Source organism: Papio anubis, chromosome 7 (genome assembly GCF_008728515.1).
Source record: "Papio anubis isolate 15944 chromosome 7, Panubis1.0, whole genome shotgun sequence".
In the NCBI taxonomy this organism is placed as follows: domain Eukaryota; kingdom Metazoa; phylum Chordata; class Mammalia; order Primates; family Cercopithecidae; genus Papio; species Papio anubis.
The window spans coordinates 124,797,711-124,820,618 of NC_044982.1; the positions used below are offsets into that span (position 1 = coordinate 124,797,711).

At 41.1% G+C, this 22,908-nt stretch overlaps 1 protein-coding gene and 1 pseudogene across 4 annotated transcripts in view; one reads left to right on the forward strand and one right to left on the reverse strand.

The window, feature by feature from the left end:
* Positions 1 to 22,908, reverse strand: part of ZNF609 (zinc finger protein 609) — a 240,059-nt gene that overhangs the window by 160,029 nt on the left and 57,122 nt on the right. The window lies entirely within an intron of this gene.
* LOC101024928 lies at positions 4,916 to 5,903 on the forward strand (annotated as a pseudogene).

The window sequence follows — 22,908 nt, forward strand, 5'->3', positions numbered from 1 at the left end:
CACCTAAAGTCAGGAGTTCGAGGCCAGCCTGGCCAACATGGTGAAACCCCATCTTTACTAAAAATACAAAAATTAGCCAGGCGTGGTGACGAATGCCTACAATCCCAGCTACTCAGGAGGCTGAGGTAGGAGAATCACTTGAACCCGGGAGGCAGAGGTTGCGGCGAGCTGAGATTGTGCCATTGCACTCCAGCCTGGGCAACAAGAGTGAAACTCCGTCTCAAAGAAAAAAAAGAAAAAGGTTAATAACAGTGATTGCTGTGTTAATGGAACTGTCCAGTCTTGACAGTGGTGTGGATACAAAAACCTACACGTGATATAAAATTGTATAGAAACAACCACACATACACAGACATGAACAAGCAAAACAAGGCAAATCTGAGTAAGATTGGTGGACTGTATCAATACCAATATTCTGGTTGTTATACTAGTTTTGGAAAATGTTGCTATTGCAGGAAATTGGGTAAAATGTACAAGGGATCTCTCTGTATTGTTTTATAAAACTACATGTGATTCTACAGTTATCTCAATGAAATTGTCAATTGAAAGCAAACAAGAAAAATGGCAGACAAGAAAACAGTTGCAATAAATAGAGTAGACAAAAACCACACTAACACAATAAAGAATTTTAAAAGACTTAAACCCACAAGTAGGGGGATGAACTAAAGAGGAGACAACAATATTTTGGAACTTGGAAAGCAAACGAAGGAAGGATAACTGACTAAGCAAACCTAAGAATGCTATATTGAATTATAAGCATGCAATAGAAAAAAACTTTGAACTATACCAATCAACACTACAGAATCTTCTCCTAAAATCTTAGTAACTGGCAGTACCAGATGACTCAAGATGTGAAACTGATGATTTAGGATGAATAACACTGATTGAAAACTATATAAGAAGCAATTATGGCTGGGCACAGTGGCTCATGCCTGTAATCCCAGTACTTTGTGGGGGCTGAGACGGGAAGGTGGCTTGAGCCCATGAGTTCGAGACCAGCCTGGACAACATGATGAAAGCCCATCTTTACTAAAAATACAAACATTAGCCAGGTGTGGTGGCAAACATCTGTGGCCCCAGCTACTCAGGAGGCTGAGGCAGGAAGATCGCTTAAACGTGGGAGGTACAGAGGTTGCAGTCAGCCAAGATCACACCACTGCACTCCAGCCTTGGTGATAGAGTGAGACTCTATTTAAAAAAAAAAAAAAAGCAGCAATTATTTATTTAATTCCTTTTCTCACTCAGATACCACCCCCGACCCAAAAAACGAGAGAGGCTAGTTTCTCAAATAGAGGATCTCTGGACCAGGGTGCTCCAGACATAGTGGAGGACATGAGTACCATACCTAAAATAAGGAGATTAAATGTGGATTTAAACATACTGAATGCTGAAGGCTGAAGCCCTAGTCCTCTTTTTCACCTAGCTCAAAGAAATCTTTACTCTCCAGGAGGATTGGAAGAGGCTTGTTATTTTTCTAAGAAATCTGGTAAGCCTATGAGGAAACACCTAAAGATCTTGACATCTGGGGTTTCCCAACTTAACAGTCATCTCGCTGTGAAGCTCACCATAAATATGTCCTGCAAATGCACTCACAGCTTCAAATATAACTTTCAGCGCTCCATCTTAAAGATGTTTAAAACATGAGCAGACAACCAAGCACTACCAGACATTTGAGGAATGCCTCTAACAAAAAAGATGGAGAACAAACCAGCATTTCATAAATCAGTTAACTGAGGCTCACATCAGCTAAAAATGAGATTAGTATTTACCATTTTGCATAGTTCATTCATATGTTTAATAAATATTTATTGGGTCAGGTACTATTATAGGTGCTTGGGAAACAAAGATTCACAAAGCAAAACAAAACAAAACAAAATCTCTGCCCTGGTAGAGCTTACATTCTAGCAGACAGATAATAAACAATAAGCATAATAAAGTATACAAATAGTAAACTAAAAAGATTAGTGCTTCGAGAAAAAATAATGGGACAGGATAAAAGGAGGGTACAGAGGTGGTTGCCAATTTCAAATAGGTTGACATTTGAATGAATACTTGAGAGAGATGAGGGAGTTGGCCATGCTACGTACTTATCTGTGAAAAAAGAATTCTAGTAGCCAGAACCTTCGATGTAAGAGACCCAAGGCAAGAGAAGCTGCATTTCAAGGAACAGCAGAATCCAGTATGGCTGGAGGGGCATGAGAGTAGGGAGAAATAGGAGATAAGGCCACAGAGGTATGGCAGAGAGAAGCATAGATCATGTGGATCACTGACTTTTTCTCTGAATGAAATTAACAGCCAGTGGAGGGTTCTGAGCAAAGAAGTGATAATGGACAAGTTTCAAAGAATTATTTTGGCTGCTGTGCTAAGAAGAGACTATATGGAAGCAAGGGACATAAGTAAGAAAGAGAGAGGATGGAATTTCTCAAAATGTTAGAGTTGACAATGGTGTTGGAAGTAATTTTTTCCCAAGTCTTTCCCCACAACATTGAATTTTCCAAGGTCATGTGTTAAAGTCTGAAATAAGCCTAGGAACAATGGCTCACATTTGTAATCCCAGCACTTTGGGAGGCTGAGGTGGGAGGCTCTTGAGCTCAGGAGTTTAAGATCAGCCTGGGCAACACAGGGAGACCCTGTCTCTACAAAAAAATAGAAAAAATTAGCTGGACACGGTAGCTCACATCTGTAGTCCCAGTTACTTGGGAGGCTGAGGTAGAAGGATCACTTGAACCCGGGGGGCAGAGGTTGCAGTGAGTCATGATTGTCGCGACTGAACTGCAGCCTGGGTGACAGAGCAAGACTGTCTCAAATACTACTACTACTACTACTACTACTACTACTAATAATGATGATGATGTCTGGAATAATCCACTTTGCATTTGTGTAGCCTTTTCAGTGTTTTTACGTTTATCATCTCATCTTGTATTCAGCAATTCTCTGGGCAGTTCATAGGGCAGCTGATAACTGACATTCATTTGGCCAAAATAGCTGGCCAAAATTAGGGATCAGGTCTAGAATATCCTCTCTCAGTACTTAATATAAAGCTATTGACTACATAGGGAGTGAATGTGCCATCATGCCCATAATATCACAAACTGCTAAATAACCTAAGTAATTCAAGTAATGGAAATAACTCATTTCTGCTGATCTAATTCCATGGTCCCACAGGAAAGCCATAGCTATTAAACGCAGTATATGTATGTTAAGTGGAATGATATACATTACAAATTAGGAAAAAGACTAATTCTGAGGCAAATAGGAAAGAGTGATTTTGGGCCGGGCGTGGTAGCTCACGCCTGTAATCCCAGCACTTTGGGAGGCCGAGGTGGGTGGATCACAAGGTCAGGAGATCGAGACCGTCCTGGCTAACATGGTGAAACCCCGTCTCTACTAAAAATACAAAAAAAATTAGCCGGGCGTGGTGGTGACGGGCGCCTGTAGTCCCAGCTACTCAGGAGGCTGTGGCAGGAGAATGGTGTGAACCCAGGAGGCGGAGCTTGCAGTGAGCTGAGATCCAGCCACTGCACTACAGCCTGGGCGAAAGAGCGAGACTCTGTTTCAAAAAAAAAAAAAAGAGTGATTTTGTTCCACATGATATTGTGAGCTCAGGTCTCTTTTTCCCCTCTTCTTTCATTCCTAGCAAAGTCTCATCCTGCAAGGTCTTTCTCAGATTTGAAAGCAGCTGATAAACAACTGATTCCCATAAAATGACTGTTGATAATAGCTCAAAGTATTACTTCTCTCTAGGGGTATGTGTACTTTAATAGAAAACTGAAAACCTTCAATTCCAAAGGAATTGCAGTCAAGTTAGCAGGGAATATTATACTAAAGAAGACCTCTTGGCACTTACTCAAATCCCATTAAATAAATTCAAACTCAGCAACTGTTTATTGTTATCTATCATACTATCAGTCACAAAGATAAGACATAGTTCTTGCCCTTAAGATGCTAAGAATGGAAGAAGACCACACAGAAAATACTAGCTTTTGTTTACTGAATACCTACTAAATATTAGGCATTGAGCTAACTACTTTCCATGGGCAGTAAGTATCAAGTATTATACTTAGCACAGTGATTAGCAAATAATTTATGTTCAATATATTGTAGCCATGATAGTATAATTATAACCTTTGTAATTGCATTTAATCTTCACTTCTGCTCTATAAAGTAGTTATCAGTGTTACTTTACAGATAAAAGGAAACTGAGGCCCAGAGGCTAGGTAATATGCTCAAGGCCATACAGCTATTAGGAGCCAGGATTCAGGCCCAGCACCATGGCTCATGCCTATAATCCCAGCACTTTGAGAGGCAAGCGACTTGAGGTCAGGAGTTTGAGACCAGCCTGGCCAACATGATGAAACCCCATCTCTATCAAAAAATTCAATAATTAGCCAGGCACGGCAACATGCACCTGTAGTCCCCGCTACTCGGGAGGCTGAGGTGGGAGAACCACTTGAACCTGGGAGGCAGAGGTTGCAGTGAGCTGAGATCACACCACTGTAGTCCAGACAGGGTGACAGAGTGTAAAAAAAAAAAAAAAAACAACCAAGGCCAGGTGGCTCACACCTGTAATCCTGACACTTTGGGAGGCCGAGGAGGGCAGATCACCTGAGGTCAGGAGTTCAAGTCCAGCCTGACCAACATGGAAAAACCCTGTCTCTACTAAAAATACAAAATTATCCAGGGGTGGTGGCACATGTCTGTAATCCCAGCTATGCAGGAGGCTGAGGCAGGAGAATCACTCGAACCCAGGAGGCAGAGGTTGTGGTGAGCTGAGATTATGCCATTGCACTCCAGCCTGGGTAACAAGCGAAACTCCATCTCAAAAAAGTCTCTGCTCCTCCTGTTCGGCAGACAGCCGCATATTCTCTTGCATTGGCAGCGCATCCCTGTGACACCATGGGGAAGGTAGGTCGGAGTCAACGGATTTGGTTGTACTGGGTGCCTGCCTGGTGCACCAGGACTGCTTGTAAGTCTGGTAAAGTGGATATTGTTGCCATCAATGACCCCTTCATTGACCTCAACTACATGGTCTACATATTCCTGTATGATTGTACACATGGCAAATTCCATGGCACTGTCAAGGCTGAGAACGGGACTCTTGTCATCAATAGAAATCCCATCATCTTCCAGGAGTGAGATCCCTCCAAAATCACATGGGGCAATGCTGGTGCTGAGTACATCGTGGAGTCCACTGGTGTCTTCACCAGCATGGAGAAGGCTGGGGCTCACTTGCAGCAGGGAGCCAAAAGGGTCAACATCTCTGTCCCCTCTGTTGACGCCCCCATGTTTGTGATGTGCACAAACCATGACAAGTATGACAACAGCCTCAAGATCGTCAGCAATGCCTCCTGCATCACCAACTGCTTAGTGCCCCTGGCCAAGGTCATCCATAACAACTTTGGTATCATAGAAGGATTCATGACCACAGTCCACGCCATCACTGCCACCCAGAAGACTGTAAATGGCCCCTCTGGGAAACTGTCGCGTGATGGCTGCAGGGCTCTCCAGGACATCATCCCTGTCTCTACTGGCACTGCCAAGGTTGTGGGTAAGGTCATCCCTGAGGTGAACGGGAAGCTCACTGGCATGGCCTTCCATGTCCCCATTGCCAATGTGTCAGTGGTGGACCTGACCTGTTGTCTGGAAAAACCTGCCAATATGATGACATCAAGAAGGTGGTGAAGTAGGCATCAGAGGGCCCCCTCAAGGGCATCCTGGGCTACACTGAGCACCAGGTGGTCTCCTCCAACTTCAACAGCGACACCCACTCTTCTACCTTTGATGCTGGGGCTGCCATTGCCCTCAACGACCGCTCTGTCAAGCTAATTTCCTGGTATGACAATGAATTTGGCTATAGCAACAGGGTGGTGCACCTCATGGCCCACATTGCCTCCAAGGAGTAAGAACCCTGGACCACCAGCCCAGCGAGAGCACGAGAGGAAGAGAGAGGCACTCACTGCTGGGGAGTCCCTGCCGCAATCAGTCCCCTACCAGACTGAATCTCCCCTCCTCACAGTTTCCATGCAGACCCCTTGGAGAGGGAGGGGCCTAGGGAGCCCTACCTTGTCATGTACCATCAATAAAGTCCCCTGTGCTCAGCAAAAAAAAAAAACAAAAAACAAACAACAAAACAAGAAACAAAACAATAAAAAACCCCACAAAAAATTAAAAATAGTAATAATAAAAATTGTTTTAAAAACCCCCACCAATAAAAAAGAGCCAGGATTCTGGATCACGAGGTCAGGAGTTCAAGACCAGCCTGGCTAATATGGTGAAACCCCGTCTCTACTAAAAAATTCAAAAATTAGCCGGGCGCGGTGGCAAGCACCTGTAGTCCCGGCTACTCGGGAAGCTGAGGCAGCAGAATCGCTTGAACCCAGGAGGCGGAGTCGCAGTGAGCCAAGATCACGCCATCGCACTCCAGCCTGGGCAACAGAGTGAGATAGGAGCCTCACTCTGTGGAGCCAGGATTCAAACTCAGGCCTGTATAATTCTATAATTTGTGCTATTAACCCCTATATAATATTCAATATTTCTATAAAATTAATAGGTGTTTAATTTCATTTGGAAGTCTAAGGAACTGGCTAACAAGAATATGCTGTAAAGAGAAAGTGATATTTAAGTTGGATCCTGAATGACATGTGGGAAAGAAAGGGGGTAAGAGTAGAGTTTGGTCCACGTTAAAAATGATGAGGGTCTCAACAAAGGAAGTGGCAACAAGTATAAAGAGGGGAAGTTACAAGAGACAAGCAGGAGACAATCTCTTAAAGAACCTTTGTGATGTACTAGATGTGAGCAGTGAGGGAAAGGTATCAAGGATGACTCACAAGTTTCTAGTTTGGGTGACTGGGTAGAAGTATTCCCACTACTAAAATTGAGAAAGTACTAGAGAAAGGAATGGAGACAGGAGGACTTTAGGGACAAATTATGACTTTTCTTTGAACTTTGTGAATTTGAAGTACATTTGGGACAAGTAAGCAAGGAAATCTGTTAGGCAACTGGAAATCATGGTCAAATTTAGGAAAGATGTCAGGGCAGGGAATGGATATTTGGGAGTCACTGCTATACCTACAGTAGTTTGAAATCATAATTGTGTAAGAGACTGACACATAGGTAGTACTCATGCTATCTTACGTGTACGGCTGGTCTTAACACTGAGAATATACTGAACTCTGAAAATAAGCAGGGCTGTAACATGTCCCCAGAAATCAACATATGCCCAACACCTCCATCTTTACAGAAAAAAAAGAAAAGAAAAGTGTTGGGAATGGAGTGTAACTGATATCTGAGGACGACGACTCAGACAGCCGTTAGTCTTTTAACCCTGCATCCTCAAAATACCTGGTAAACTAGATGATCAATAAATATGTGATGAACAGAAAGCATGAATGAAGGAAGCACAAAGAATTAAACAGAATTTCCAATGTTACTCAGCTTAAGTAGGGGAATGGACACTAGAAGCTAGGTGCTCTCAATCTTGTGTGCTTTACATTCCAGAGGTTTCTCTAAGCCTCCTTCCTCACTTATCCCTCAATAATTAACTTGTTTTGAAAAATATCAACATACTTTAAAATCTCAAACTACAGTATAAATGTTCAAAATCTCATATTGGGCTGGGTATGGTGCCTTATGCCTATAATCCCAGCACTTTGGGATTGCCGAGGTGGAAAGATCATTTGAGCCCAAGAGTTTGAGACTAGACTGGCAACATAGTGAAACCCTGTGTCTACAAAAACAAAACAAAACAAAACAAAAATAGCCACATGTGGTGGCATGTGTCTGTAGTCCCAGCTACTTGCAAGGCTGAGGTAGGAGGATTGCTTGAGCCTGGGAGGTCAAGGCTGCAGTGGACTGTGATTATGCCATTGCAGTAAGCTGTGAATGACAGGGCAAGACCCCATCTCTAAGAAAAAAAAAATCCCATATTGATAACAGTCATCTATAAAAAAGTCCACAGTTAATTAACATCATATTTAATAATTAAGACTGAAAGTTACTCCTTAAAATCAGTGAAGAAGTTAAGGATATCTGCTCTTGCCACTTCTATTCAACATTGTACTGGAGGTTATAGTTAGAAAAATTAGGCAAGAAATAAAGAAAAAAGACATTGAGATTGTAAGTAAGAAGTAAAATGATTTCAATTTGCAGATAACATGATCTCATACATAGAAAATCCTAAAGAATGCACAAAAATCATATCAGAGTCAACAAATGAATTCCACAAGGTTGTAAGATACAAGATCAGTATAGACAAAACAATAGTATTTCTGTACTCTAGCAATGAATAATCCAAATATGAAATCGAGAAAACAATTCAATTTACAATAACAACTAAAAATATAAAATCCTGAGGAATAAATTTAACAAAAGAAGTGCAAGATTTTGGTATACAACTCCTAAATTTGACTGGCTTTAAAAAAAAAAAAGAAAAGAAAAAGCAGGGTTGAGCACGGTAGCTCATGCTTGTAATCCCTGCACTTTGGGAGGCCAAGGCAGGCGGATCACTTGAGGCCAGGAGTTCGAAACCAGCCTGGCCAACATGGTGAAACCCGATCTCTACTAAAAATACAAAAAATTAGCTGGGCATAGTGGCACGCACCTGTAGTCCCAGTTATTCGGGAGGCTGAAACAGGAGAATTGCTTGAAACTGGTGGGTGGAGGTTGCAGTGAGCCAAGCCAAGATTGTGCCACTGTACCCCTGCCTGGGGGACAGAGTAAGACTCTGTCTCAAAACAAAAAAAAAACAAAAAAAAAAAGTGCAAGATTTATACACTGAAACTACAAAACATCATTGATGGAAATTAAAGAAGTTCTAAAAAAATTGAAAGACATCTCATGTTCATGGATTGGAAGATTTTATATTGTTAAGATTGCAGAACTCTCCAAACTGACAGATTCAATGCAATCTCCATCAAAATTCTAGCCTGCTTCTTGCAGAAATTGACAAGCTGATCCTAAAATTCATATGGAAATGCAAAGGACTCAGAATAGCCAAAACAATCTCAAAAAGAAGAATAAAGCTGAAAGACTCACAATTCTCAACACTTACTACAAAGATGAGTAACCAAGATTATAATACTGCCATAAGGATAGACATGTTGATCAATGGAACAAAACTAAGAGTCTAGACAAAAGCCCATACATTTATGGTCAATTAACTTTCAATAAGGATGTCAAGAAAATCCAATGCAGGGTAAGAATAGTCTTTTCAATAACTGGTGCTAGGAAAACTGCATATCTACATGTAAAAGAATGAAGCTGGATCCCTACTTCACACCATATAGAAAAAATAACTCAAAATGGATCAAAGACCTAAATGTAAGAGCTATAACCATAAAAATCTTAGAAGACACTAATATCCAGAATATATTCTTACAAAGACAACCTAATTAAAATATCGACAAAGAATCAGGTATCTTCAAAGGAGATATACAAGCACATAAGCACATGAAAAGATGCTCTGAATCATTAGTTATTAAAGAAATGTAAGTCAAAACCACAATGAGATACCACTTTACACCCACCAGGATGGCTATTAAACAAATGAACAGTAACAAGGATTGTTGAGAGTATGGGGAAATTGGAATCCTTGTACATTGCTAGTGGGAATGTAAAATGGCACAGCCATTTACATTCTGGCAAAGTTTGCCAGCTCTAAACAAAGTTAAACAGAGTTACCATATAACCCAGCAATTCTATCCCTAGGTATATAATGAAAAAAACTGAAGACATACGTCCACACAAAAACTTGCATATGAATGTTCATAGCAGCATTATCCATAACAGTCAAAATAAGGAAAAAAACCAAATATCCATCACCTGATGGATAAACAAATGTGGTATATCTACATAATGGAATATTATTCAACCATAAAGAGGAATGGAGTACTGCTGATACATGCTACAAAATGGATTATGCTAAGTGAAAGGAGTCAGACACAAAAGGCCCCCTTTTTTTTTTTTCAGATGGAGTCTCGCTCTGTCGCCCAGTCTGGAGTGCAACGACGCAATCTTGCCTCATTGCAACCTCCACCTCCCGGGTTCAAGCAATTCTCCTGCCTCAGCCTCCCAAGTAGCTGGGACTATAGGCAAGTGTCACCATGTCCGGCTAATTTTTGTATTTTTAGTAGAGACAGGATTTCACTATGTTGGTCAGGCTGGTCTCGAACTCCTGACTTCATGATCTGCCCGCCTCAGCCTCCCAAAGTGCTGGGATTACAGGCGTGAGCCATTGTGCCCAGCCAAAGGCCACAGATTATATGACTCCATTTACATGAAATTTCTAGAGAGACAGAAGTAGACTGCCAGGGGCTGAGGAAAATGAAGAATGAGGGTGACTGCTGATGGGTACAGGATTTCTTTTTGAGGAAATAAAAATATTCTGGAATGCGTGATGTGATGGTTACACAGTTTGTGAATATAGTGTAAACCACTGAATTGTATACTGAAAAAAAAAAAAAAAAAGAAAATATGATTTCTCAATTTTTTAAAAAAACTGTATGAGGGAAAAACAAAAACAAAAAAAACACCATATAACCTGTCTAGCTAACCTCTCACAAAAAATTTTCCAGTTATCAGTTGTTAAATGGGTTCTGGAAACACTACTTTTTAAAATAATAACTAGGAAAAGGCAAGAACATTAAAGCCATCTGATAAACATGCAAAAAACTGAAATTCTACCCACGCTTAGGCCATCAGCCATCATTTCTCAATCTTCCATTCACATGAAATTTAAGTTTATAACATAGAAGATTGTCTTTTCTTTTTTTTTTTTTGAGACGGAGTCTCGCTCTGTTGCCCAGGCTGGAGTGCAATGGCGTGATCTCTGCTCACTTCAATCTCTGTCTCCCAGGTTCAAGCGATCCTCTCACCTCAGTCTCCCAAGTAGCTGGGATTACAAGTGTGCATCACCATAACTGGCTAATTTTATATTTTTAGAGACAGGGTTTCACCATGTTGGCCAGGCTGGTTTCAAACTCCTCACCTTAAGTGATCCTCCTGCCTCAGCCTCCCAAAGTGCTGGGATTACAGATTTGAGCCACTGTGCCCAGCCTATAATATAGAAGATTTTCAAAGATTTTCCCAGATTTCCTGAAATTCTTATGTCAGGCTCTTGGTAAAAGCCTACTATTAGGCAGTCAATCCTGATCTGATTTCTTCAAACCAAAGTGCTGACACCAGTTCCAAAGAGTAGTCTCAGAGCTGCTAGCATAATTACTTTAATTGGAAGCTCTTTCTCTCCAGTTATGCAAGGAGTGTTTAGCTTTTTATAACTTATCTCAAACCAATTTTTGAGGTAAGTTTTGAGCAGGTCAACATTAAGTCTTTAAAAATTGTAAAACTACTCTCCCCCTACATACTCACCACCATCAGTTTAAAAAAACCAAACACCCAGACTTCTGAAGACAATCACAAATGAAGATAAAAAATTGGTTTGAGATAAGTTATAAAAAGCTAAACACAGAAGAAAATAAAATCTATAATTCGTCATAGTATAGAATGTATACTTTTAGAGAATATAAATTAAAATATACCCTGCTAACATTTCTCCCCATTTCTGTCCTGTCAAAAGATCATTAAGGGTATGGTATGTTAAAGAAGATTTCTTTTGGAAATGCCTATACCTGATACTGTAAATGTCAAAGAGTACTCTTAGACAATAGGCCGAAAGTACTGTATTCCTGCCTCATTTTAACATTTAAAAGGAACAATAAATAAATCCAAAATACATTTCTCTATTGCACCAAAATTTCCTTTTTTTTTTTTTAAACCACAAATGTATTAAAAGTTAAATCTAAACATCTATGTAAACATCGAATAGACAAAAGGTCTAGGCTGTTCAACATAGAAATCCATATAGAAAATTACACAGAAAAAAGATGGGTTTGTTTTTGTGCAACTTCCTTAACTAAAATGTTACTCCAGCAGAGGAAAAGAAAACATGAAAGATAGTCCTTTTCTTTTTATACAACTAGAAATCTCATAAGCTTATGTATTGAGCAAGCTTATCAACAAAAGCAAATTATGTTAACTGACATCACAAACACCTCTTTCCAAAGAGAAGAAAGCAGGTCAACATTAAGTCTTTAAAAATTGTAAAACTACTCTCCCCCTACATACTCACCACCATCAGTTTAAAAAAACAAACACCCAGACTTCTGAAGACAATCACAAATGAAGATAAAAAATTGGTTTGAGACAAGTTATAAAAAGCTAAACACAGAAGATGAGTTTCATAGTCCAGGGTGAGATCACATCAGTTGTAAGAAAATCTAGCAAAGCAGGGCCAAACCAGGTCAGATCTCTAATGGAAAAATTAAAGATGCTTAAAGGGACAGAGTTGAGATTCATGAGGTATAGATCATGCCCAAGCCAGTCCTGAACCAATAATCTCAGCCAGTTCCACAACATTAAAGAAATTCTTCTCTTAAGAATCTGGTAGAACGAAGTACAATTTTTATGTTCTTCCTTTTACTTTTCTGCATTTTCCAAATTCTTTACAATAAAGCACTTATAGATTTCAATGCCAGAATGCTGAAACCTCGTTAGTAGAAAATAATCTCAAAGACACATAAAACCAAGTGGACAGGTTGCTGTAAACTCACAAGATCAAGGCATTCTCACTTGCCAAGTAGACAGTTTGCCCTGGGGGCATTAGAGATAACAATGCTTGCACTTTGCCCAATCTTCTCTCTGACAAAATAGGCTTTTGTCTCAAGTCACCAGATGCCTCAGCATTAGTTAACCAAGTGCCAGGGCCCCAGAGCCTAGATAACACAGCTGGAGCTTGGTACTCCTATACGGAGATTAAGAAACAATCTCCAGCCCACAACTCTATTAAGCAAACTTTGACAGCTGCCAGGGCCAGTAAAGAATAATGAAGGGACAGGGATCCAGTGGCACAGTTGCACCTCTTTCCCACACCAATACTCCTCTTCCCATTTTCCTCAGATGGCTCACTCTGCTGCCAACTCCAGGTCTTACTGGTCTCCTTAGCCACTAGGGCTGTCCATTTTAAAAAACCACACTGGCAATGATAGGCTTTTAGTAAAACTCAAACACTTCAAAATAAATTGAGGGTTCCCTGCTTAGGGTATTTTCATAAAAGTTATGAGCCTTGTTTCTACCTAAATTTCTCCTGGCTATCGTCTTGGCAGCAGAATATTAATAGGCTGTCTTAAAAGAGTTGTAAAACACTCAGTATCCAATCATTTCCTGTACCTTGAAATGTTAACACTAAGGGAAGGACAGGGAGGAAAAAATATGGAAAGGAAAAAAAATCCTCCTCTCAGGGAAATGCCTACACCCCAGAGACCAAGTCCAAGATCCCTCCCTACTGCATTTTCAGCCACACAAAAGCCAAAGCCAAGAACAAGCCTCCATTTACACAGGCTTCCACAAATTTCTCTCCTCAGCCAACTCTGGAGCCAGGATGAGAGACTTTGTTGGCACATGCCAGCTCTTGTTTATGAGCTGGTTACCACCTCAAAGGCTGCTTGGCCCAAGGTCTGCCCTCTCTTTACAGGATCTTTCAAACTTCAAAAAGGGATCTTTTCTTGGACTCCTCTCAAGACATGGACGTGGGTTACTTAACCTGTTGCTTCCAGCTTGGGTGCTATCCAAGGACTTCTCTGGGAGTAGTCAACATTATCTAATATGGAACGACTTTCTACCCACCTTTACAAAGTAAAGAAGAACGGAAAGATTTTATATTAAAAGTAAAAGCAAACACTTTCAGAAATAACTTCAGTGGCCATCAGGTAAAGATAGCAGCTGAAGCGACCAAAACCAGGTGAGCCTCTCCTTTGCTGTCACAGTGTAGCAGAGAAGGTGGGAAGAAAGATAATAAAAGAATCTCTTCGGCCGGGCACGGTGGCTCAAGCCTGTAATCCCAGCACCTTGGGAGCCCGAGACAGGCGGATCACGAAGTCAGGAGATCGAGACCATCCTGGCTAACACGGTGAAACCCCGTCTCTACTACAAAAAAACCAGCTGAGCGAGGTGGCGGGCGCCTGTAGTCCCAGCTACTCGGGAGGCTGAGGCAGGAGAATGGCGTGAACCCGGGAGGCGGAGCTTGCAGTGAGCTGAGATTCCACTGCACTCCAGCCTGGGCCACAGAGCGAGACTCTGTCTCAAGAAAAAAACCAACAAACAAAAAAGAATCTCTTCGGCTGGTAATTTAATTCTGTCCTGTACCCAGAGCTTATTTCTGAAATCTTGAAATGGAAATTTCCCTTGGTTGAATTCCATATCCTAACAGCTAGGAATTGAAGAGACATTTGGAAGTCAGTCTCTCAGGCTACTTTTTGCTGTCTTCCCATTCTATGGTGAACTCTTTTTTCCCTTAATTTCACCTCACCTATTAGAGATTTGGGGAGAATACCAGAACGCGTGGGGAAAAAAAATTAGCCAAAAATTTAAGAAAATGTGAATAAAAAAATAAAAAGAAAAATAGAGATTTGGGGAAAATAAAAACTGAGACACAGGTTAGGGAGTCTAGCTAACTGCCTTTGGTTTTCTACCTTCTATGGAAACGACATTCACAACAGAAAACTACCTATATCATATATGTACAACTCTGCATTTTCACAAACTGAACACACAGTCATATAAATAGCATCCACAACAATAATATTTTAGCAAATAGTGCTCAAACAAAAACTTTGCCCTCCAGGGCATATGTGGCAGTGTCTGGGGACATTTTTGGTTGTCTTACCTTGGAGTGAATACGGTAAAGATATGGATGCTGTGAAACATCCTACAATAAACTGGACAACCCCAACAACAAAGAATTACCCTAGCCCCAAATGTCAATAATGTTGTTGTTGAAAAATCCTGGTTACAGCAACCCAGAAACCTTCCTGTACTGCTTCTCCAGAAAGGGCTTTTGCCACAAAAATGCAAGACTCCTTTGGCTCTGGCAGCAAAGCTTCTGTAACATACTGCCATGAGGAGGTGGTACAGAGCATAAATGATCACAGATGAAACTACTCACCTGCCTGGAAAAACAAGAGAGGCTGCAAGGAGAAAGGAAAATAGAACAAACATTTGTTGCTGACCTATAACTATTATACTATAACCTCCATATACTGTGCATTTACAGTGTACTTTTAGATCTTTTAAATTAAAACCATATCAAATCTAAGGAAAATGAGATACGGAGAGGTAATTTGCAGAAGATCTTATATATATTAAATGGCAGTCAGTGCTGGGATTCAAACATAGGCCTGATTACAATGTCTATGCTTTCATTTTAATACTATTAGAAGTTGAGAGTTTAAGTAACTGAAAATTAGGTCAAAAAAGAAAAAAGGAAAACTAAAAAAGTTGAGAGTAATGATGCCAGGCAGGGAAAATATGGCAAGTGGTTAAAATAAAAAGCAATGCTTTCACTGTTCGTAAGTGGCATGAGAAAGGAACTTTTCCTTAAAGTGTGCCTCAATCCAATAAAACCAATTCTAACTACAAAACCAAGCAAATTCTATAACCTCTTTCAGTGGATTTTAAAATGTCTGTATAGACATATGTTCGCAGTTGTGGGTTTTGTATTCTCTCTGGGACACAAGGAAGCAGTTCCTAATATGCCATCGAAGGTAGCTACCTTCTTAGCGTTCCTCAGTGACCCATAATGAGCCCCCTTCATTCAACACAGACACATTCTTCCTGGGTAAGTGCACTCACTTCTGTGGCATCAATTACCATTTATGTGTTCACATTAATAACTCTTAAATCTTTAGATTTCCAGTTCTCTCTCACATATCCAGTCCTCAAGAGACATTTCTACTTGGTTGTTCATTCATTCAACTCCCTCTTCCAAATTAACTACCATTCATCCTTCAGATATTTACTCAAACTTCTTAATGGATATTTTCCCTGACCCAGCTCCCCCCGCCCCCAAAGAATGGGTCAGTTCCTAATTATAGGCTCTCAGCACCCTGTAACTTTCACTTTTATAATTTTAATATTGTATAATGATAGATGTGCATGATTGTTTGATTCCATTCTATCTCCCCTACTAAACCGTATGCCCTAGAAAGAGCAGGATCAAATCTATTTTGCTTACCATTATTATCCCCAGCACAGGCAGCGCAAGCACCTCAAAACATGTCCAAAGTTAAACTCATTATCATTCCCTGCAAACTTGTCCCTTTTCAGTGTTCCCTCCTATCAGTAAGTGGTTCCATGAACAACTTGGTTCATGTCCAAAATCTGGACATGACTCTTGACTTCTCCTTCAATCTCTTCCCAACAAGGTATCAATTACCAAGATGCTATCAATTGAACTTCTATTCTCTCAAATCTACCCACTTTGCTCCTTTCCTATTAATACTATTCTGGTCCAGCTGTCTGCCAATCTTTTTTTTTTTTTTGAGACGGAGTCTGGCTCTGTTGCCCAGGCTGGAGTGCAGTGGCCGGATCTCAGCTCACTGCAAGCCCCGCCTCCCGGGTTCACACCATTCTCCTGCCTCAGCCTCCCGAGTAGCTGGGAGTACAGGCGCCCGCCACCTCGCCCGGCTAATTTTTTTTGTATTTTAGTAGAGACGGGGTTTCACCGTGTTAGCCAGGATGGTCTCGATCTCCTGAACTCGTGATCCGCCCATCTCGGCCCCCCAAAGTGCTGGGATTACAGGCTTGAGCCACTGCGCCCGGCCATGTCTGCCAATCTTAATAGGTCTATGCTAACTATGCTAACAGGTTCTTAACTGCCTCCAATCTTGCTCTCCAATCCCCTCCGCAGATGACATAAAATTCTTTAAAAACTCAAAAATCAACCACTGTAATCTAAAAAGTCTAACAATACTTTTCGGCAGATGTTAGGATGAAATCCAAATCCTTTAACAAGGCTTTTAAGGCCTTCTACTATCCGACCCCATAGCACCCCAGCCTCATCTTACCACTGTATTCCTCCTCCTCTAGTCATAGTGCACTTCTTCCAGTTCTTCTCATGCCCCAAGATTAGTCTTACCACTGAGCCTTTGATTATGCTATTCTCTCACCTGGCACAAGCCTTTTGCCCTCTCTCTATCACCTGTCTAATTCTAGCTTATTCCTTTGGGTCTCTATTTAACTATCAGAGAGGTTAGAGATCTCTGTCACCTCTTTTGATCAGAGATCTTCCTTGATCCTACACTATACTCTGGCCACCACTGCTATGTGTACCCACAATACCCTATGTTATCATTACTCATCAAAGTTTGTTATAATACCCAATTTATCTGTCTCCCCCATTAGAATATAAACTCCAGTAACCTGGCATGATGGCTCACACTTGTAATCCCAGCACTTTGGGAGGCCACGGTGGGTGGATCACTTGAGCCCAGGGGTTCAAAATCAGCCTGGGCAATATGGTGAAACCCTGTCTCTACAAAAAAATACAAAAACTGGCCAGGTGTGGTGGCACGCGCCTGTAGTCCTAAATACTTGGGAGGTTGAGTTGGGAGGATCACTTGAGCCCAGGAGGCAGAGGTTATAGTGGGCCAAGATTGTGCCACTGTACTCCAGCCTGGGTGACAGAGTGTCTAAAAAAAAAATATATATATGTATTTTTAAAAAATGTATGTATCATATATATATATACACACACTCCACAGAGCAGAGACTACATTCATTTCATTCAACTTCTGGTTTTTTTTTGTTTTTTTTTTTTTTTTTGAGACGGAGTCTCGTGCTGTCGCCCAGGCTGGAGTGCAGTGGCTGGATCTCAGCTCACTGCAAGCTCCGCCTCCCGGGTTCACGCCATTCTCCGGCCTCAGCCTCCCGAGTAGCTGGGACTACAGGCGCTGCCACCTCGCCCGGCTATTTTTTGTATTTCTTAGTAGAGACGGGGTTTCACCGTGTTAGCCAGGATGGTCTCGATCTCCTGACCTCGTGATCCGCCCATCTCGGCCTCCCAAAGTGCTGGGATTACAGGCTTGAGCCACCGCGCCCGGCCCAACTTCTGGTTTTTTTAAGATGGGGTCTTGCTATGTTGTCCAGGCTGGATTTGAACTCCCGGGCTCACAGGAACCTCCCAACTCAGCCTTCCAAGTAGCTGGAACTACAGGTGCGAGCCACCATGCCTGGCTTCAACTCTTTATCCTAAGTGCCAGCACACTGCATAGCACATGGTAGTTATTTAATAATTATTTGTTGGATGAACTAAATGAGAATCCATAAACTTGAACAGCTTGACTAGGACAGCCCTCCAACCTGTAAGTCCAGAAAAACATTAATTTTGTTATAAAGCATCCCATATAGGATCTGTTGAATCATAGGGAATTTTGTTTTGTTTTGTTTGAGACAGAATCTCCCTCTGTCGCCTAGGCTGGAATGCAGTGGCATGATCTCAGCCCACTGCAGCCTCCACTTCCCAGGTTCAAGTGATTCTTCTGCCTCAGACTCCTGAGAAGCTGGGACTACAGGCACGCACCACCACACCCACCTAATTTTTGTATTTTTTAGTAGAGATGGATTTTCACCATGTTGACCAGGCTGGTCTTGAACTCCTGACCTCAGGTGATCCACCTCCTCGGCCTCCCAAAGTGCTGGGATTACAGGTGTGAGCCAGCGTGCCCAGCCCAGAGGTAATTTTAAAATCAGCTAATGCTATATTATTAAAGCAAGAAGTTTAAAACTCCCAATTAAATAAGGAAGAGCCAAACAAACATTATCAAGTAAAAGGTTTCCAGAGTAAGGGTTAAAGAGAGAAGAAATTGATATAGTATAAGGGACTGCTGGAACCTGGTGAAAATTTTTAAAATCAGAATCATCCTGCGAGTTGATAAACTAAGATTGGACTTACTGTTTGGTAGCCTGATTAATTCTGGAAATGGTTCTGAAAGATACAGAAACACGTAAGCAGGATAAATGCAATTATAAGGAACCATCCCTAAGATAAGATCAATACAAGATTAACACAAATATATATATTCTTAATGAATGCCCAGTATATAGTGGCACCGCAATAAAATCTAAGTTTTCCTTAAAAGTATTCTTTGGGTAGGCATGGTGGCTCACACCTGTAATCCAGCATTTTGGAGGATTGAGGCAGGAGGGTCACTTGAGTTCAGGAGTTTGAGACCAGCCTGGACGACATGGTGAAACCCCATCTCTACCAAAAATACAAAAATTTGCTGGGTGTGGGTGGTGGCGCATGCTTGTCATCCCAAATACTTAGGAGGCTGTGGCAGGAGAATCTCTTGAACTCAGGAGGCAGGATTGCGCCACTGCACTCCAGCCTGGGCAACAGAGTGAGACTCTGTCTCAAAACAAAACACAAACAAACAAACAAAAACCCACCTCTATGAGGTTCCTGCTTAATTCAGCAAGACTGAATAAACAAAAAACAAATACAAATAAATTTTTAAAACTAAGAAATATACTCCATGGGGCAGGGGAATGGAAGAGATTAAAGTAGGACTGGCCTGGCCCTCTTCTGCTTCAGGTTATTAGATGTAAAACAGGAAGGAGGGTGAAATATGACTAAGGAATAAGAACAATGAGAGATCTGAAAATTTTAGTTAAATATGAAAATGTCATTGGGGTTTTATTTTCCAACTATCTTCCCGGAATTTTCTCTGGCCTGAATGCCACTTCAGGTTGGTAATTTACTATGAACTACAGATAGCCCTACCTAACTTGGTTTCTAAACAAGTCGATCTTTTCTTCCGTGACATGAGGACATTTACCTGTTTAGTTCTTTTTTTTTTGAGACAGAATTTCACTCTTGTTGCCCAAGCTGGAGTACAATGGTGGGATCTCAGCTCACTGTAACCCTTGCCTCCCAGGTTCAAGCAATTCTCCTGCCTAGGCCTCCAGAGTAGCTGGGATTACATGTGTGTGCCACTACGAGTGGTTAATTTGTTGTATTTTTAGTAGAAATGGGATTTCACCATGTTAGCTAGGCTGGTCTCGAACTCTTGACCTCAGGTTATTCGCCTGCCTTGGCCTCCCAAACTGCTGGGATTACAGGCGTGAGCCACCACGCCTGGCCTTACCTGCTTAGTTCTGAGGAGGTGATTAGATGGTTCAGAGGGGACATTATTTTAAGCCTTTAAGTCTCCTCTATCCTACCCCTCCCCCCTTTAAAAAGAAGATCCATTTCACAAAGGCTGAGGGGCAAACACTAAGACTTTCCCAAATCAATAAGCTTAAATTTCCATTTCTGGGAGCTTTGTCCTGGCCAAACTGCTTCCCAGGGAGAGGCGCATTGTGCTTTTCTTTTTCCCAAGTGATACTATATTGGCCTACACCCAGAGTCATTTTTACTCAGCTTTTCAACATGAAAACTTCTGTTTGGCCAGTCCTCCAGGGCAACTGCAATGCCTTGTCCAAGAGATGCCACCAGTCCATGCCTAAAAGCATCAAGCCTTCAAATAAGGTATACTATTCATAGCAGTGTCATCTCTAGGCAGTAACAGCAATTTTGAACTATGGATAAAACATCTCACCATCAAAAAAAAAAAAACAAAAACACACTCACCGTCAAAGGCAGTACAGTAGTTTTTCAAGATACAGACAATGCTATACCCAGACTATAATGAATATCCAAGGTAGAACATACGGAAATGACTGATTTTTCCTGGTTATTTTTATTTGAGAAGAAAGGAAGAGCCCTTCCTAAATCTGCATAACTAAATATAATCCCATTTGCTTAAGACAAGACCAACAACAAATGTAAAATGTTATTTCAGAAATAAAAACAACAAGAAAAAATTAAAGCAGGATAAAAAAAAAAAAGAAAGGCTGGGTGCAGTGGTTCACACCTGTAATCCCAGAACTTTGGGAGGCCGAGGTGGGAGGATCACTTGAACCCAGGAGTCCGAGGCCAGCCTGGCCAATACGGTGAAACCCATCACTACAAAAAATACAAAAATTAGCCAGGTGTGGTGGTACACGCTTGTAATCCTAGCTACTGGGGTGGCTAAGGCAGGAGAATCACTTGAACCCAGGAGGAGGTTGCAGTGAATCCAGATCACACCACTACACTATAGCCTGGGACAACAGAGTGCGACTCCGTCTCAAAAAAAAAAAGAAAAAACCAAGTATGGTTTAAGCTGGGTTCAGTAGTGCAGGCCTATAGTTCCAGTTACTCAGGAGGCAGAGGTGGGAGAATTGCTTCAGCCCAGGAGTTCAAGTCCAACTTGGGCAATGTAGTGAGACCCAGTCTCTTAAAAAAAAAAAAAAAGGGCATAGTTTAGGTAGAATCTAAAGGTGATAGTGAGAAAAGGCTAGAAGGTGAAAGGTATACCTCAAAGGACCTACCAAAAGGCAATGGGCCTAAGAAAACGAAACTAGGCTCAGAAATATTTATGTTGGTAAGAGGAGAACAGCTCTGCCTACATGATAGTTCTGTTCAATTCAAGGGTAAGATCTGAGGTTACCATATAGAAATAAAGGGAAGGAATTTGTGGGCACTGTGAGGAACATGAAGGTTGGGACTGAAATGTAAATACTACAATAATCATTACATTGAGCTATATTCACTCCATGGACCCAAAGCTTCCACTACATAGAGAAGCTGGATCCTAAGATCTGCTCTATTGTCATAAAATACCTTTGTATACTAAATGGATAATATTTAACATTATAAAATCAACTATATGTAACTGGCAAAAAAAGAAAGGAAGGAACAAAAACCAGTTTGAATGGTTTGGGCCTCATAGCTGTTCTGCTTGAGTATATGCTCTGGAGGAAGCCAGAGATAGGAGATTTGAACTGGTGTTTTTTTTTTTTTTTTTTTGGGGGGGGTCTTGCTCTTGCCCAGGCTGGAGTGCAGTGGCATGATCATGGTTCACTGCAGCCTCAACCTCCCAGGCTCAAGTGATCCTCCTGCCTCAGCCTCCCAAGTAGCTGGGACCATAGGCGTGTATCACCACACCCAGTTAATTTTTTAGTTTTTTGTACAGACGGGGCCTCCCTATGTTTCTCAGGCTGGTTTTGAACTTCTGAGCTCAAGCGATCCTCCCACCTTGGCCTCTGAAATGCTGGGATTACAGGTGTAAGCCACCATGCCCAGCCAATTGGCTGTTCCTTAAATCTGGTTTCCACTCCCATGTGCCTCTCATAATACAAGCATTTTACTAGGCCTAGGGTGATTCTAGTATTTATAAATACGTATTTTTCATTAATATAGTCTAGCTCTCACACAAGTCAGCTCTTATGTGGGGACCTCAGCTGAAGAAATAATGGCTTGTCTCAATGCTAAAGAAAAAACTGATTGTGTTCAATTCATGGAGCCTGTATGTCAATCTTCAAGAAATCATCCTAAGAAATTCTGCAGGTAATTTCTGACTGAGTGCCTCACATCTTGACTTTAGAACCTAATCCTTGTAAGAGATGGGAAAGGACAGGAGAGATACTAGAAGCCAACAAAAATGAAAGAATTTCTCAGTCTCTTTCTGAAATTGTAATAAGCAATCAGCTTGTTTGATTTCAAATCCCTACATTCTCAATCCAAGCACATATGTACAAGCAAAATGAAAAATGCCTTATGGCATATTTTATTTAAAACAGACACTCTACCAGATGTTTAAGAATCTGCATAGTGATGAAATTAAGATCTAGTCTAATATGGTGTATATAAATGTGTAGTCACTTTGTATGATGAGTTTTTCCCCACATTTGCCAATTTTTTTTTCCTCCTACTCACAGTGGTATATGAATTTGAGATACTCCAAAACCTAAAAAAAAAAATCTAAAGTACAGATTAATACAAATTCTGAGAACATAGGTAATGCATGTACCAGTACTAAAAACCATACTTAAACTTCTAAATTTTTATATTAAATTATTTATTTAAATTTTATGAGAATTTAAGGTTATGTAATTATTATTTTGGCTGAAGTATGACATACCACAATGTTTTCTAGTATGAGTTTGCTATGCTTATTACCTGGATAAGGAAATAATCTGCACATCAAACCCATG